Consider the following 15,573-nt stretch of genomic DNA (forward strand, 5'->3'; position numbering starts at 1 on the left):
TTAGTCTCGCCAGCCGATCTTCATTAAAAATCATCATTTTATTTATTAGGGCGTGAAACTATTTGCTATCGAAGATAGTGCAACAGAGTATGTTAATAATAAAATAATAATATTTTCCCATTCATATAGCGCTAAGAACTGTGAGGTATGTAAGCGGTGCTTATTATTAACCACAGTGTGTGGTGCTCATTTATCGACCACGGAAGGATGAAAGGCTGAGTTTCGCCTTGCCGGGATTCGAACTTGCGTTAGCAAGCTGTGCACGGATGTCAAAGCGAGCGCTGTACTCGCTGTGCCACTTGACAGGCTACAGTGAAGTGGCACAGCGAGTAGAGCGCTTGACCGCCTATAGACCGGTTAAATTATTTATATTAACCCACTCTGTGTCGTCTGCCTTTTTCAGAGCCCTCTAAACGACAGGGGATCAATTCGGCGGTGATAGTGCGCGGTAGAAAATATTATGCCACTTTCAACGAACAAGTTCAACTTCAGAGGTCTTTAATGCTACGCTATTGTAATTATATTTGGTATAAAGTAATCTAAAGGGTTACTTACAGTACAATTGCAATTTCTATTTTCTACGAGTGGTGCAGTCCCAAAATACGACTCCGCGTGTGCCAACGATCTTTCGCAGAGTGATGTAATATATAAAAGTGGTTTCGTTTCAGAAATTTCATCTTTATCTTCTCTTACGTTTTAGCAACACTCCTTCAAGAGAAGTCTTTCATCACAATCTCTGTCTGTCAAGGTCAAAACACAATACAACCTTATAGTCTGCTTCGTGAGCCTCTCCGGGGCCCGAGAAAAAAATGGAAGCAGCTGACCTTCACTGTGAACGAGCATAAATTCTTACTTTGCAACATTCTGTGTAAAGCCATCTGTAGAAGTTGGTTTTTGCACGCCATGTTTGTATATTGTTTGCGTGATATTAAAAAAAGTTTGTTTAAAGGACGTTATGTTTCTAAGTACAGCCGAAAGACCCCTGAAAATAGCAAGTCATGGTAAGCTATGAAAAATAACTTGCGCCAACACCATGCACTGTTAAGACTAACACCCAGGACATCAAAGATGACATCGCAAATGTCATTGATAAAATCACTGATGACATCACATGTGTATGTACTTTTCATGGAATTTGTGTACTAGGGATTTTTATTATAATGTTCCGAAAAAAGTGTCAAGGATATTGCAATAAATATCATACCGTTATTAGTGCTTTGAACGATGCATTTATATCAATAAATAGCATTGTATTATGGGATTCTATGTAGTATACTGAGCTACTAATGGAGAAAGATAGCATTGTGTGCAGAGTACAAGATAAAAGTATAATATTTGTAATGTTAATATGTAGAATAATGAAATGATAATTGTCCTGAAATGTTCGAAAATTCACAAAATGGGGGGGTTCTGAGGACGTTATTCGTATTGTGTGATTGCTTAGCTGTATGCAATGAGGGAATGGTACAGAGAGTAAAGTGGATGCCGTCCGCGGACACCGCGGCTGTTCGTGGACAGGGCGTGGTAAATCCGGGTTTTTCCAGGAAATCCAACATGGAAAGAAGACTGTACGGATCAGCCAATCAGATGTCGAGGTTGTGGATTTGTGTTGAAAGAGACTGTGTGTGGTGAAAATGGCAGAAGTGGAGAAAGTCAGGGTGTTGGTGCTCGGAGATATGTTTGTGCATGGTTTACAGCAGTACGCTGAATGCAGGCATGTTGCAAAGAACTTTGATGTCAAAGGAGTGGAGGTGGTGTGGAGCACTGTGCGGATATGGCCACGATGAACAGTCCGCATGTGGTAGTTTTGCACTATGGTGCTTTCCATTTGGGCAACGTCAGTGCCCCTACTTTGTTGGCTGATTTGGAACGCTTGGTTCAAGCCGTAGTGAAGATCCTTCCAAATGCGAAAGTAATTTTTTCTGGATTACTACCTGGGGCAATATGGGACAATAGTTCAGTTTTTTGTCCTCAGCAAAACATTGCTAGGTGTGTCATCAACCGAGGCATGTGTGCATTCATGCTTAGAGCTGGTATGTTCTTCTGTAACAATGAGAATATTGATGCCAGTAATGCTGTTAATTTTAAAGAAGATGGCATTTGTTTATCTTTTACCGGAAATGCCTTTTTATTTTGGAATGTAAGGGTTGCTTTGGAGAAGGTTATGTGAAGATTTTAGGAGTAAAGTAAGAAAAAAAACATGAAAAAAATATAAAATAACAGGTGTCTGTCAAGCATCTGTAAAAAAAAAAAACGGCTCTTTTCAGAGCCAACTTCAAAGGGGAAATGGGGCACACTATTTAAATTTACATTCACCACGCTCAGATTTTCGATGTGTCCGCGGACATGGCGGTAGTCCGCGGACATGAAAATCACTACGAGGGGTTAGTATGTTCTGTGTTACATGTCAGGGATATTATCGTTAAGTTGTGCTACTAAAAACCTATGAAATTCAGTGAAAAAACTTTGTTAAAGGGACATTATGGTTCCAAGTAAAACCGAAAAACCCTTGAAATTCGCCAGTTATGGTAACATAAGCAACCATAACTTGCGCCACCGTGCACTGCTAACACTAACACCCAGGACATCAAAGATGACATCACAAATGTCATTGATGACATAACTGATGACATCACATGGCTGGCTCTCCCTTTTTATCCTTTACTGACATATCGAAGCCACATAGTTTTCTACAGTAACAGTCAGGAAGTAAAAATTGAAAAGGTACTATATTTGTAGACTTGGGGTCCTGTCACATCATATATGAAACATGTACATAGCGGAAGATACAGGCTTGAAAGAGAGCAATCCTTTCTGTGCATGAAGATAATCATTATGGTTATCAGCACTTTGTCATAGTTTTATTTTTATTACTCTACCTTCCCTCTATATGCTCATATGTGTATACATTATACTCACTCTCCATAGAGTGAATGGGAAAAACATTTTGCTTGCGTCTACAGCCCAAACCGCTGGACGGATTTCCACCAAATTTAGACCAGGAGCAGCGGCTTGATCCAGAAAGCGTGCTTTTGCAAATTTGGTGAAAATTCGTCCAGTAGTTTTTTTTTAAAATGACCAAAAAGTAGGTAAAAAAAATTAGTGATATCTGTGTTCGGTTTGCGGATACACTTCCCTGTTCGCTCCGCGGAAAGTGTCCTGATTGGCCAATCGTCTTGCGTGATGTTCGCGGATATGCAAAGTGTTCGCTGATTGGACGGCGTGGAGCGTGAAGCGCGTCAGATTTTTCGGTAGCGCCCGCCATATTGGATTCGCGGACGTCCCCGGACAGCGCGGTGAAACTTTGTTCAAAATGTGTATTTTGTAGATTGTGTTGGTGTGTAGGAGTGTTTGGGGAGGGTGGGAGTGTGTGAGATAGGATGAAAGTTGTGTTTTTTATGTGTTAGACGTTCTTTTTGTGTTCGATTTGTTTGCGGACATCACGGGTGTTCTGAAATTTTCTAAATAAACTGACTAGGGGGTGTTCTAAGGAGTCAATATGTGTCCGTTTTGTTGGCAAGCAAAGTGAAACCGTTCTAAGTACACTCGCGGTGTCCGGGCAGTGTTCGTAGGTGGTTTCCTGAGGACGCTGTCCGTATTGTTCTCTGTCAAGTTGAATGTGTTCTAAGAACACGCGCGGTGTCCTGAAATGTTCGCAAATAAACAAAATGGGGGTGTTCTGAAGATGATTCTAAGAACACTCGCGGTGTCCTGGGAGTGTTCGTAGGGGGTGTCCTGAGGACGCTGTCCGTAATGTTCTCTGTCAAGTTGAGTCTGTCCTAAGAACACTCGCAGTGTCCTGAAATGTTCGCAAATAAACAAAATGGGGGTGTTCTGAAGATGCTTCTAAGAACACTCGCGGTGTCCGGGGAGTGTTCGTAGGCAGTGTCCTGAGGACGCTGTCCGTATTGTTCTTTGTCAAGTTGAATGTGTCCTAAGAACACTCGCGGTTTCCTGAAATGTTCGCAAATAAACAAGATGGTGGTGTTCTGAAGACGCTTCTAAGAACACTCCTGGTGTCCGGGGAGTGTTCATAGGGGGTGTCCTGAGGACGCTGTCCGTATTGTTCTTTGTCAAGTTGAATGTGTCCTAAGAACACTCGCAGTGTCCTGAAATGTTCGCAAATAAACAAGATGGGGGTGTTCTGAAGACGTTTTTGAGAACACTCCCGGTGTCCTGGAATGTTCGGAGGGGGTGTCCTGAGGACGCAGTCCGTATTGTTCTCTGTCAAGTTGAATGTGTCCTAAGAACACTTGCGGTGTCCTGAAATGTTCGCAAATAAACAAGATGGGGGTGTTCTGAAGAAGTTTTTGAGAACATTCCCGGTGTCCTGGAATGTTCGTAGGGGGTGTCCTTAGGACGGTGTCCGTATTGTTCGTTGTTAAGTGGAAAGTGTTCTAAGAACTATCGCGTTCTTCTGAAATGTTCGTAGGGGGTGTCCTGAAAACGGTGTCCATATTGTTCGCTGGCAAGTTCAAAGTGTTCTAAGAACACTCACATTGTTCGCGGACATTAAAAGTTTTCCATAGATCATAGTTGAAATGTTTGACTCTATGGATGTGATATGCTGCGGTGGTTGTTGCCAGGGCATAGAGTCTTGGGTGCATGGCCATTTGGCCATGCACCCAAGACTCTATGCCCTGGCAACAACCACCACAGAATATCACATTCATATTTGTTTATAACTTTGGGTGAAAAACAAATGTATAAGAACAAAGGTATTAGATACTATGGATGTGATGTGCTGCTATGGTTGTCCTTATTATTGTATACTTACTGTTTGGTCTAGTAATGGGAGGCCATGTTTTTCTTCTTCATTTCTGTGATAAAAGAAAATAGCATGTTAATATTAGTATTTTGTAATGACTTATTACATTGTACAAGCAATATACTTTTATTTTTTTTCGACCCTCATATTTAGTAGAGTACAAATCAGAGTACTGTGCAATTTGCTCAGTTTCTGTATTTGTTGCTAAAATCATTGGGTCTGTGGGAGAAAAAAAAATCAATGTTGGATTTAAAAAAAACCCTTTTTTCTGTTATGCTACAGTTTATTTGGTTGTTTGTTTTCAGTGTTCACTTGTTGTTTCTGGCTAATGCTTTATACTTTGCTTTGTTGTATTTTTTTTGGAACAGTAACAGATTCTTCATTTGTTTTGATATTATAAAATTTTGGAGCAGTTAGATACCAATTGGCGTATTCTAACTGTCTATTTTTTTTAATATATTTTAGTGGTTTTCATTTACCTATTTGGATATTGTTAAATTTTGGGACAGTTAGATACCAATTGGTGTATTCTAACTGTGTATTTTTTGGCCTAATTTAGTGGTATTCATTTATCTGATTAGTTGTTGTAGAATCTTTGAGCTGTTAGATAGCTTTTGGAGTATTCTAACAGTTTATATTATTTTAACACACATTTATAATTTTGGGACAGTTAGATACCAATTGGCTTATTCGAACTGTGTATTTTTTGGTCTAATTTAGTGGTATTCATTTATCTGATTAGTTGTTGTAGAATCTTTGAGCAGTTAGATAGCTTTTGGAGTATTCTAACAGTTTATATTTTTGTAACACAAATTTACTTAAAGGTTTAAATACAGTTTATTTATCAAATTTTGGTTTTAAGAACATCAAATAAGCGTTTGTAAGATTTGCTGGTAATCTCTGCTTTAGAGTAATGGTACTATCATTACATTCAAACCATCCACATTTCTTTTTTATGTATGCAGTGTAGTGCCCTGAATTGGTTGTGGCTCCTGCGTGGTAGATTATACCTATTGTTGTGAAGGTTTTCTTACCAAGTGATATTTGACCATGTGTAAATCCAGTCAGCTTGCAGTTGTTTTTGGTACCATCTGCATTGTAACGTAGAAGCATTAGTATTACGTATTTACTATGTGTTTGTATTACTAACGTGGAGCGATTATCTGAATTGCAGGTAGAGCATAATCTACAATGGTTTGCATTTTGTACAAGTTGCTGAAATGGAATGGATTCACAATTTGGTATTGATATATATATGAAGCATTCATTGGAGATTTCTTCTTGTGTCACATTGTTGCAGAGAGTGCATGTATGCTTCCACATGTATGAAATCTGAAAGATTTCATTTATAGGTATGTTTTTGTTTTCCAGTAATTGTAGTAAGTACATTAGACATTCTTGTGGATCTTCCTGTGAGTTTATAGTGAATTTCACCATTCCAGCACAGTAGTCCAATTGTCGTCTTATTCCAAAAACACTATATGTGTTTTCAGGATTGTTTGCTGCATTTCTGTGAAGTACTAACATTTGCAAACACAATGGGTCTGTACTGTGTGAGTAAATGTTATCAACAATTGGTGGTAATTGAAATAGAATATTCATTGCTACATTTGCATAGCAACTTACACCAACTATATTTCAGAATTTAAATGGTCCAAGTAGTTCTGTATCTAACTGCTTTTTTTGGAGTTTGTCTTCCTTCTTTAAAGAAGTACCTGGTTTACTTTCTCTAATTGATTCTTTTTTGTTGGTGGTACTTGATGAAGTATTAGTTTCTTTTACTCTCTTTGGAGGATTTGCAGTGAAGAGAACGAATCTAGCTGTTGAGCGTCCTATCCGTTTTACTTCTGAAAGTTTGTCAAAGAGTATATTGGCAAACTGAATTGTGTTGTCACGTCGGTATGTTTGAAAGCCAACAACTGTACCCAGTGCTCCATTAATTAGTCCTTGGTCCACGTCAAGGTTACGTTTAAGCATTACTCTGCAATTTAAGGATAATTTTAACATCTTTTCTAAACCTGCTGTGTTTGAGATTGATTTTTCTAAATGATTTAGTCTTATTGTGGCTTGGTCACACATGGGTAGTGTCATACCATGTACATCTAGTTTGTCTGTGGCGCTAATTTCCATTATTGGTTGCATTTCTTTACTTAGCATGATTTCATTGAATTTGAAACAGCTTGCAAGAGTTGGCATTAAGGCCATACAATTGACATTTTTGTGGGCTAATTGTTCCATAACATCTGTAACACATGCATTATCGCCATAAAGTGCATGAATGTGCCGGGTTTTCAATGTTGCTTCTGCTTCTTTAGAAAGTATACCAACTCTCAAACTTTTTAAAATGTTGGCATAAGTTAGATCTGCAGATTGGCACATGTTTTCGGTAAATTCTCTGTATTGGAAATGTTGCCAAAGGTTGACATTTCCAATGCTGCCATCAGTTTTACGGCAGAGTTTGTGCCCTAATGTTTTAAAAATAAGTTCACCTTTTACTGGTGTTAATTGAAGCAGATCTCCAAAAACAATAATGTTTTTTCCTGCAAAGAGCTCTTCATAGTCTGTTTTCAGTACTTCTTGTAATCTGAGGTGAATCAAAGCTAACATCAGGTTGGAGACCATGCTCACTTCATCTATTAGTAGCATTTTCATTTGTTTCAATACTCTGCGTAATTCCATTGCAGCTTCTGCAGAAAGTTTGTAATAGTCTAATTTGTTCTGGTGTTCTACTGGTAATAGTAGTAATCGGTGTAATGTAACACCACCTATGTTGTAGGCAGCTAAACCTGTGGGGGTAGTAACAACAGCTGACAGTTTGATGTTTGTCAATTGTTGAAGGAACTTACTAATGATTTTGATTAGGAATGTTTTGCCAGAACCAGCTTCACCACTGACGTACAGTAGTATAGGTTTATAATTATGCAGGAACATTCTTTATTTTCATGTTTTTCACCATGTGCAATTTGTTTTGTTACTTCTTGAAACATGCTACTTTGGTCATTGTTTAGTTTTGATTGTAGTATAGTTAAGCCTTCCTTATCTTCATACTGACACATGGTGTGTTCTACTTCTATCATAGCTAATTCTGCCTCATTTGTTATTAGTGGTTCTCCCAGTGGTTCTTGGCTTCCTGTTACAGAAGGTTGACTACTGTCAGGAGTATCCTTATCTAGTTGGGCTTGGAGTTCTTCTTCATGTTGCTGTTCATTGTGCAACATTGTTTTGTACTGTGTAAGGTTTACATCAGTTATAGTGCTTTCATTTGCTTTGAAAGCATCCTCATATGAGTCATAGTTATCTAGTAATTGTTCTTCTTTACTCCATGGTTTGTAGAGTTGTAGCAGGGACATGTAATATACTTCTTTATGTTGAGGAGTCTTCAATGACAATTTGATATGATTAATTAAATTTGGTTTAGTGAGTTTAACTAAGCTGCCTTCACAGTCTGTCACTCTATATTTACCTTTTTTTTCATCGGGTTTCATATTATTTTTGTATGTGTAGTTTTGGGCTATTTGGTATAGACACATGTTTTCCAAAGTATTACTTCTGTTTGGGTAGTACGTGTCCAATAAATTGTTTTTTAAAATGTCTTGGCTGTTGGGATCATGTTTGGCTATTGTTTCTATATCTTCATATGATTTTAGAATTCTTTTTCTAGATTTAGCTGGACCAAGACTTAGCCATACTATATTTTCAGATTTATCATACAATGAAGTACCAGTTAAACGATCAGCTGCTTCATAAGATCCACATTCTCTATGGGTGAGCATTTTTATGCCAAAGCTGTATAATTTCTGAGATACTGTTTTATCTGATGACAGGTCATTCCAGAGGTCTTGGAGCTCTGTCTTTTCTGCTTTAGTTAAGTATGCTGTGACATATAGTGCAACTGCAGTAGAATTGTCTGCAATGTACTGCACATCTATGTTTGCATTCCATAAGTGGGCAATGATTGCATTATAATCATTGATATATTTTTCTTCGTCTTTTCTTTTTATGTAATATGTATTTTTGGGTGACTTTCCTTTAACAGTATGTTTAACTGAAGACATGAGGTTGTTTACTTGACCTGTATTTGTAACTGGTCTAGGGAAACCAAATCGGCATTTGGTGTAGTATTTGCCTTTGTTTTTGTATTTGCGACGACAATATTTTCCACATTTGTGTCTTTGAAATTGTAAAATTTGTGCACAAAGATCACTATTTGTTGCTTCTGATGGAATTTCACAAGTGACATATTTTTCAATAAACTGTAAAACAGTGGCATCCCTGTCTTGACCAAATTTAGGAGCATCTTTAATCCATAAAAGCATGTGGATATGTGGTGCTCCTCTGGCTTGGTATTCTTTTCTCCAAAAGAAGTGTTGCACTTCTCCAAGGGGAGGAACAGTTTTATTACAAATAAAATGTAGCATAGCAATGAAGCGATGGTGAAAATATCTTGAAACATTAACAGGATCCAAAGAACAAAGTTCTCCAGGTGTTAGAATATCTATGTTTGTTTTGTTTTTATTTGATATGCGTAGGAAATCATGTAAATCTTCCCATGCATACTCTGCACAACTTAATGTAACAAACCAAGTGGGTGGGCCAAGGTTTCTGATCATACAACGTACATCTCCATGACGTGGAAACCAGTACTCTTTAGTACCACGCATATTTGCTAATAGATTTGTAATATTTGATTGTAAAACCTCATCCTTTTGTTGCACTTTCTCTAATAATTGTGTAGCTGTCATATTTTGAAAGTGTGATCCTGATTTTAATATGTGTGCAACTCCGTAACATAAAGTTGCTAGTTCACTTTCAAAGAGTAGGTGGAATATGTATTCCACATTTTGTCTAAATCTGGGATCTTCAGAATACATCTGTAATGAGCGGTATTCTGAAGCTGATATTTGAATAGGTCTATCATCATATCTTCCTCCTTTGCCAGTTGGAAAGAGTAGAGGAAAAGCACGTGCTTCTGTACTTTTTTCCCATATACTGATTGGCGATCCTTTTGTTTCAAGTACATCTTGTACGGTGTCATTACAGTGCAAAGGATGAATTGTATACTGGTCTAAAGTATTTGATATTGTAGCAGGATCTAGTAGCTCAAATTGACCAGCTTCTTGTGTTTCTTGAATTATTTCAGTTGTATCTTTCAAGTTTTCTTCAATATTAATTTCTTTGTAATATTAATTATTCTCTTTAAGATATTGGAAGGCTTGTCTAACTTTATATAAATCTACCAGCTGTTGCCATATTTGTTTGTCTTTTGTAGGTACTCCATTTACTAATATAATTAAAGATTGCTGCATTGGACGTTGCACTCCTAGAGTATGCACATTTTCTTTTAGATTTAATGGTAAATAAACTACTTTTCCACGAATGCCTTTTACCAATTCAGAGGGAGGTAATTTTGCTGTTTTTGGTTGAAGGTGTATTATTGCTTGAAATGGGTGTACTGTTTGAATTATGATGCTCTCATATAAATTAAGTTGTTGTAGAGGTTTTGGTACTGGGTATAATTCCAAATTATTTGTGATAGAACGTGAAAGAGTTTGGTTGTTGTCAAGTTTTGTAGTGCAATAACTGCAAAGTATTAAGGGCTCAGTTATTTCATATTTGTTTTCTGCTAGAAGGTAGAGAGCTAATTCAAACCATTTAGAATCTTCATTGTCTTCTATTTTGTATGATAGCTCCACAGTTTTTGTGTTACTTTTATAAAAAATTCTACGGCAACATACACATACATGGTTTGGTACTTCAGCTGATGTACTTTTAAATTTTAGTATTTCTTTTTTGTATGTGTTTAGCAAAAGGTTGCCATGTGTAGAATTGTTGCTTAATTGGTTTAAAGCTATTTCATTCTGTAAATGGCTTTCACTTCCAAAATATTTTTTCTGGATATAGTGAATTTCTTCAAGTAGGTATTTTGCTGTAACATGTAGAAGGATGTTATTTAATTTTGCTAGTGCTAAAGCAGGACTTTTAGCATAGTACAGTTTATAGACTAGATTTCTTATAGTGAATGATATGTTGATATCCTTTTGATATCATGGAAAGTGGTTTTACAAGTAGGTCCTGTAATGCAGGCCAATGAATGTCCTTGTAGTCCTGTGTACTTGCGCACTGGACAGGTATCTATATTTTGCAGTAATTTAATTTTGATTTTGTCTTTGCTTTTTACATATTTATTGAGGAATTGGTGTAAAGATTTGAAACATTGTTTGGGAATGTTACACATTGACGTGCATGGCCATTTGTACACTAGACGTTCTGATTCAGTTGAATGGAGGGGTAATTCTAGGTTTTCAGGGCATATTTTTGTAAGGAGTACTTCTTGTTCCATTATGGTATTATTCACTTTTTCATAACCTCGACCACTGCTATTTATGGCAATTGTATTTGTTTGCTTTTGTTTGTACGCTTCTTCATTAAAATATGGTTCTGTGCTCGTAGTGTGATTCCATTCACCTCCGCAGATACTTAAGAAGTTCTTTCTGTTGACATTTTGCTTATTGAGAAGTCTTTTTTGTAATGTAGTTATTAGTTTTGTTAGTGGTTTCATTTTGTTTAACAGTAAAATAAATAAATATCTTTTGAGAAGAATTGCACTGTCCATCAATGCTTCTAAGATTAATTTCCTACGATAGGTTTTAAGCTTTGAACCTGATTTCTCTCCTGTTTTTATAAGATTTTGAAGGACTTTGTGACGGTATATTTTGGCTAAAATACTTTTCTTGGTATGCTTACTTTGCACTATATTAAAATTTGAAGAAGTAGTTTTATCTGTACTGATAGGTGATTTTCTGTTAATTGTTTTTTGGTTTGTTTTACATTTTGATAGAGGAAGCGAAGTTGTTGTACTTGAAACTTCTTGTGTTTCACTAAATTATTGTATTAGCTGTTTTGTTTCAACTTTTTTTACAAATTCTGCTAGAGATGGATGCTTATGTTGGACACCTTTATTTTCATTTGCTCTAATTTTGCGTTGCTTTCTACGGAGTTGTCTTTTGGTAGGAATTCTTTAGGGTCTGTTGAAAAAAATAAAGGAGATATGGGTTGGGGTGTTCTGGAATGTATGTGTGCTGTGTACATGAGTGTTTGAGTAAGATGATAAAGATGTATGTAATGGTGTGTGATTGTGCATTAGGAACTAAAACTAGTAGGGGTAGGTATTCTTGAATTTATGTGTCACTAAACTGGGGTTCAGATGACAAAAAAAAGTAAGCTAGTGGTGTGGAAAAGTACAAATAGTAAATGTAATGTATACAATTAAAACAGTTGTTTGTTTTATAATATGAAAATTGTAGTGGTTCAGTTGGCTAATTTGTGTGTCCAAAAATAGAAATTTGTGGGCCATTCTGGTTGTAAATCGCTGTTTACGACATGGAAATCTTTGGACAAAATGGTACAAAATCTCTATTTTAAGAAACCAAAATAGCTGGTATTAATGTTATAGTATATTTGATTAATAATATAAATAATATGGTGATATTTTACTTACTTTTTTTTTTTAAATTAACAGGTAACTTCTTAGTTTTTCTTTCTTCTTCGAATTCGGCTGCTTCTTTTCAGGAAACTGGTCTTCACTGCAACTGTGAAAGCTTCAAATTAGTAACTTTGTTTGTATATAGCACTGTTTTTAATTTAGATATTGATTTTTTTAATTGAAATCCTCAGTGCCTTCTGTAAAACCATTAAACTAATTTATTTACATAACATACATTGCATCAGTTCAGTGCATATGATATGTTCTTAATGAACAAATTGTATTGAATGACTAACTGTAGCAAAAATAAAATATCTTTACTATGTCTTGTGAAATTTATAATATATTAGTGAATACCACTATTTCTGTAAGTAAACTGTTCTAGGTAATAGTTCCTCAATGGCATGTCTAATTTAAAGTAATTAAGTAAATAAATAAATAAAAACAAAAAATATGAAATTGTATAAGTATTTTTATAAAGGTTTAAACATAGATTGTGTTTGCATGCAATTTTGTTTGAATATATGTAGTCTATATATTTCATTTAAAAAATGTTAGTTTAACATGATTTGAGTGTGTGTGTTTAAAGAAAGTAAAAAGTATAAAGGTGTATAAGTGGTAGTTGATTTTAGGAAATTGAAAAAAGTACAGTAAATTCATTTAACAGATTTTACAAGGTAAAATTCTGTTTGAAAATGTGTTCATCTACCATAGTTCTCAAGTCACACGCTTTTGGCGGGTGTCACACGCCTGGTAAAGGGCAGACTCACCCGCCAAGCCTCCTGCACGCCCATTCATTCCAATGGGCGTCTCACCCGCTAAAAACAAAATCGGGTGATTTCACCCGCCTGTAAAACAAAAATGGTTGAGAGCTATGTCATGTACTATACAGAAAATATGCATACCTGAAGTTTGTGTTCATGCATATGGACATGCATGGAGCTGCAAGTAGAAATCTTGAAGACTTGTACAGTATTTGTGGTAGATGCTGCTTGCCAATGATATGACACTTGTACTCAGAGAGATTCAGAGTACATTTGCAGTGCTGATCTATGATGATACAGTTAGATGTAGAGGTCTTGAATGTGATTGGTGCATGGTCATGTGATTTTTGAGGTACATCCAATGAGGGAATGGCAGGGAGAGTGTAGTGGAAATGGTAGAAGGGCTGTTCATGTTACGATATGTCCGCGGACATGGCAGTAGTTCCAGGACATCAGGAGTTACATCCTGGGATTTTTGGGTTCAGAAGTCATGCAAATGAGAATAAGCACTGAAAGGGATTGGTCAGGAAAGTTTGGTGGGTGTGTTGTGCCAGGAGAGATTTTTTGAGATACACTTTTTGCTCAGAGAACAAAAGATAGCTATGGCTGTAGTTTGGTGGGTGTGTTGTGCCAGGAGAGATTTTTTGAGATACTCTTTTTGCTCAGAGAACAAAAGATAGCTATGGCTGTGTGTTTCAGAAAACATATTGTTTGGATTTTAGGGGATTCGTGGATACATTGGTTGAAGGTGCATGCAGAAAGCTGTGGAGTAGCTGTAGATCTTGGATTCCCACGTGTGGAAGTACACTGGCATGGAGTACGTGGAATGAAGTGGTTGGATTTGCTACCTCTCTGTGCTACTTTGGAGACAGAGCAACATCCAGACATAATTGTAATTCATTGTGGAGGGAACAGTTTAGGGCATGTGACTGGAATTTTTTTGCAATTTGCTATGAAAGAAGGACTGAGGAAGGTTATGGACATGTTTCCTAATTCGCAAGTGATATTTTCACGGATTGCGCAGAGACAAATGTGGCTTCGTTCTTCTTCATTTGGTCCACAAGTGGAAAAAGCAAGGCACAATGTTAATAAGGCTGTTTGTGGCTTTCTAAGAGATTTTGGCATGTCTTCTTTTCACAATGAAAATATTATGTTTTGTAGTACATACATTTTTCGCAGAAATGGAGTCCATCTTACTTATGCTGGCAATCAGATTTTTCTGAGAAATGTACAAAATGCATTGCAACCTTTTTTGGAATTACAACAACGATTTTGAAGTAGATGTTAAGCATTTACAAATTTTGACTTACAAACACCACCCAAAGGCTCTTTTCAGAGCCACCACTTCTTTCCAGAGAAAATTACAATGTTTGTGATGGAGTAGTAACCCAATTTTTTTAATGTTTGCGAACTGTTCGCGGACTTCTAAAAAATACAAAGAGCCCTGCTTCATTTATTTTCACTTCTATTTTTTAACTGGGAAAGGCGGCTCTGAAAAGAGCCTTATTTTTTTTTGATTTTTGTAATTTTGTATTTTTTTTGGTTTTTCAGACACGACACACTAGGAGAGGAGGGTAAAGGAGGGTAAAGGGGGGGACACCAACCACAGGGATAAGAAAGGGCGAGCTGAGAGAGGAAGATGTAGAGTGGGTTTTATTTGGGTAGTGAGCAGGTCTTCTCGTGCTCTGAGACGATAGTCTCAAAAGCACTCCGAAGTCGCTCCCCCCTGCAGAGTACTGTGTCACAGTACATACATACAACTGTGACCCTCGAAAGGTAAGGGTCATCAGCATTCTGTATGGCCTGTGAGGCAGCTTGAGAAAGACGCTGTCCCACAGAGGTGGTCCTTGTGGTGACAGGATCAGAAACAGAGGATGAAGTAGAGGAAATCAACCTGCTACATTCTTCGCAAGGTACAACCCTGCGAATAGCCCCAGAGTGAAATGGCCTCAGGTGTCGCTTCATAGTAGTGGTCCCAAAGCTGTAGTTACCGTGCTTCCCGCGACTGAGTATCATTTTGCACTCATTGCAGGTAACATGGTTCGCACGAGCCTTAGGACCATTCCCATGAGTGGTAAATAACCGCCACACCCAAGACTCATGCCTAGTGCGGGTAGTAGGGATTTCCTCTACCTCATTCTCATCATCCTCTTCTTCCTCCTCCGCATCCTCAGTCCTGTTCCCCTCTTTAGGCCCTTGGGGAGGTGGTGATGGTGGAGGGGGTGGTGGTGGTGCTGAAGCAGGTGCAGCACCAAGTGGCAGTTCAGCAGCCAAGGATGCCATGTCGATGATGGTGTAGTCTGCAGGTGGCAGCAAAAATCACTGTGTTCTGAAGAATAGCCAGAAACACAATGGGAATAAGCTCTTGGGCGTGGTCTTTTATAGGGGTGCTTGTGCGCGGTCTGCGGACATGCGCACTGTGCGCGGACAGATCGAACACAAAAAAAGGATCGGAAAGTTTCAAAAGGTATATAGAAACTCAAGATTGCTATGTGGGACTTGTGGCATGGTGAGATTTTATTGAAAAATATTATGGATTAACTGAAAATGTACTTTTA

Source organism: Ambystoma mexicanum, chromosome 2p, assembly GCF_040938575.1.
Source record: "Ambystoma mexicanum isolate Mex_15411 chromosome 2p, UKY_AmexF1_1, whole genome shotgun sequence".
Lineage (NCBI taxonomy): Eukaryota > Metazoa > Chordata > Amphibia > Caudata > Ambystomatidae > Ambystoma > Ambystoma mexicanum.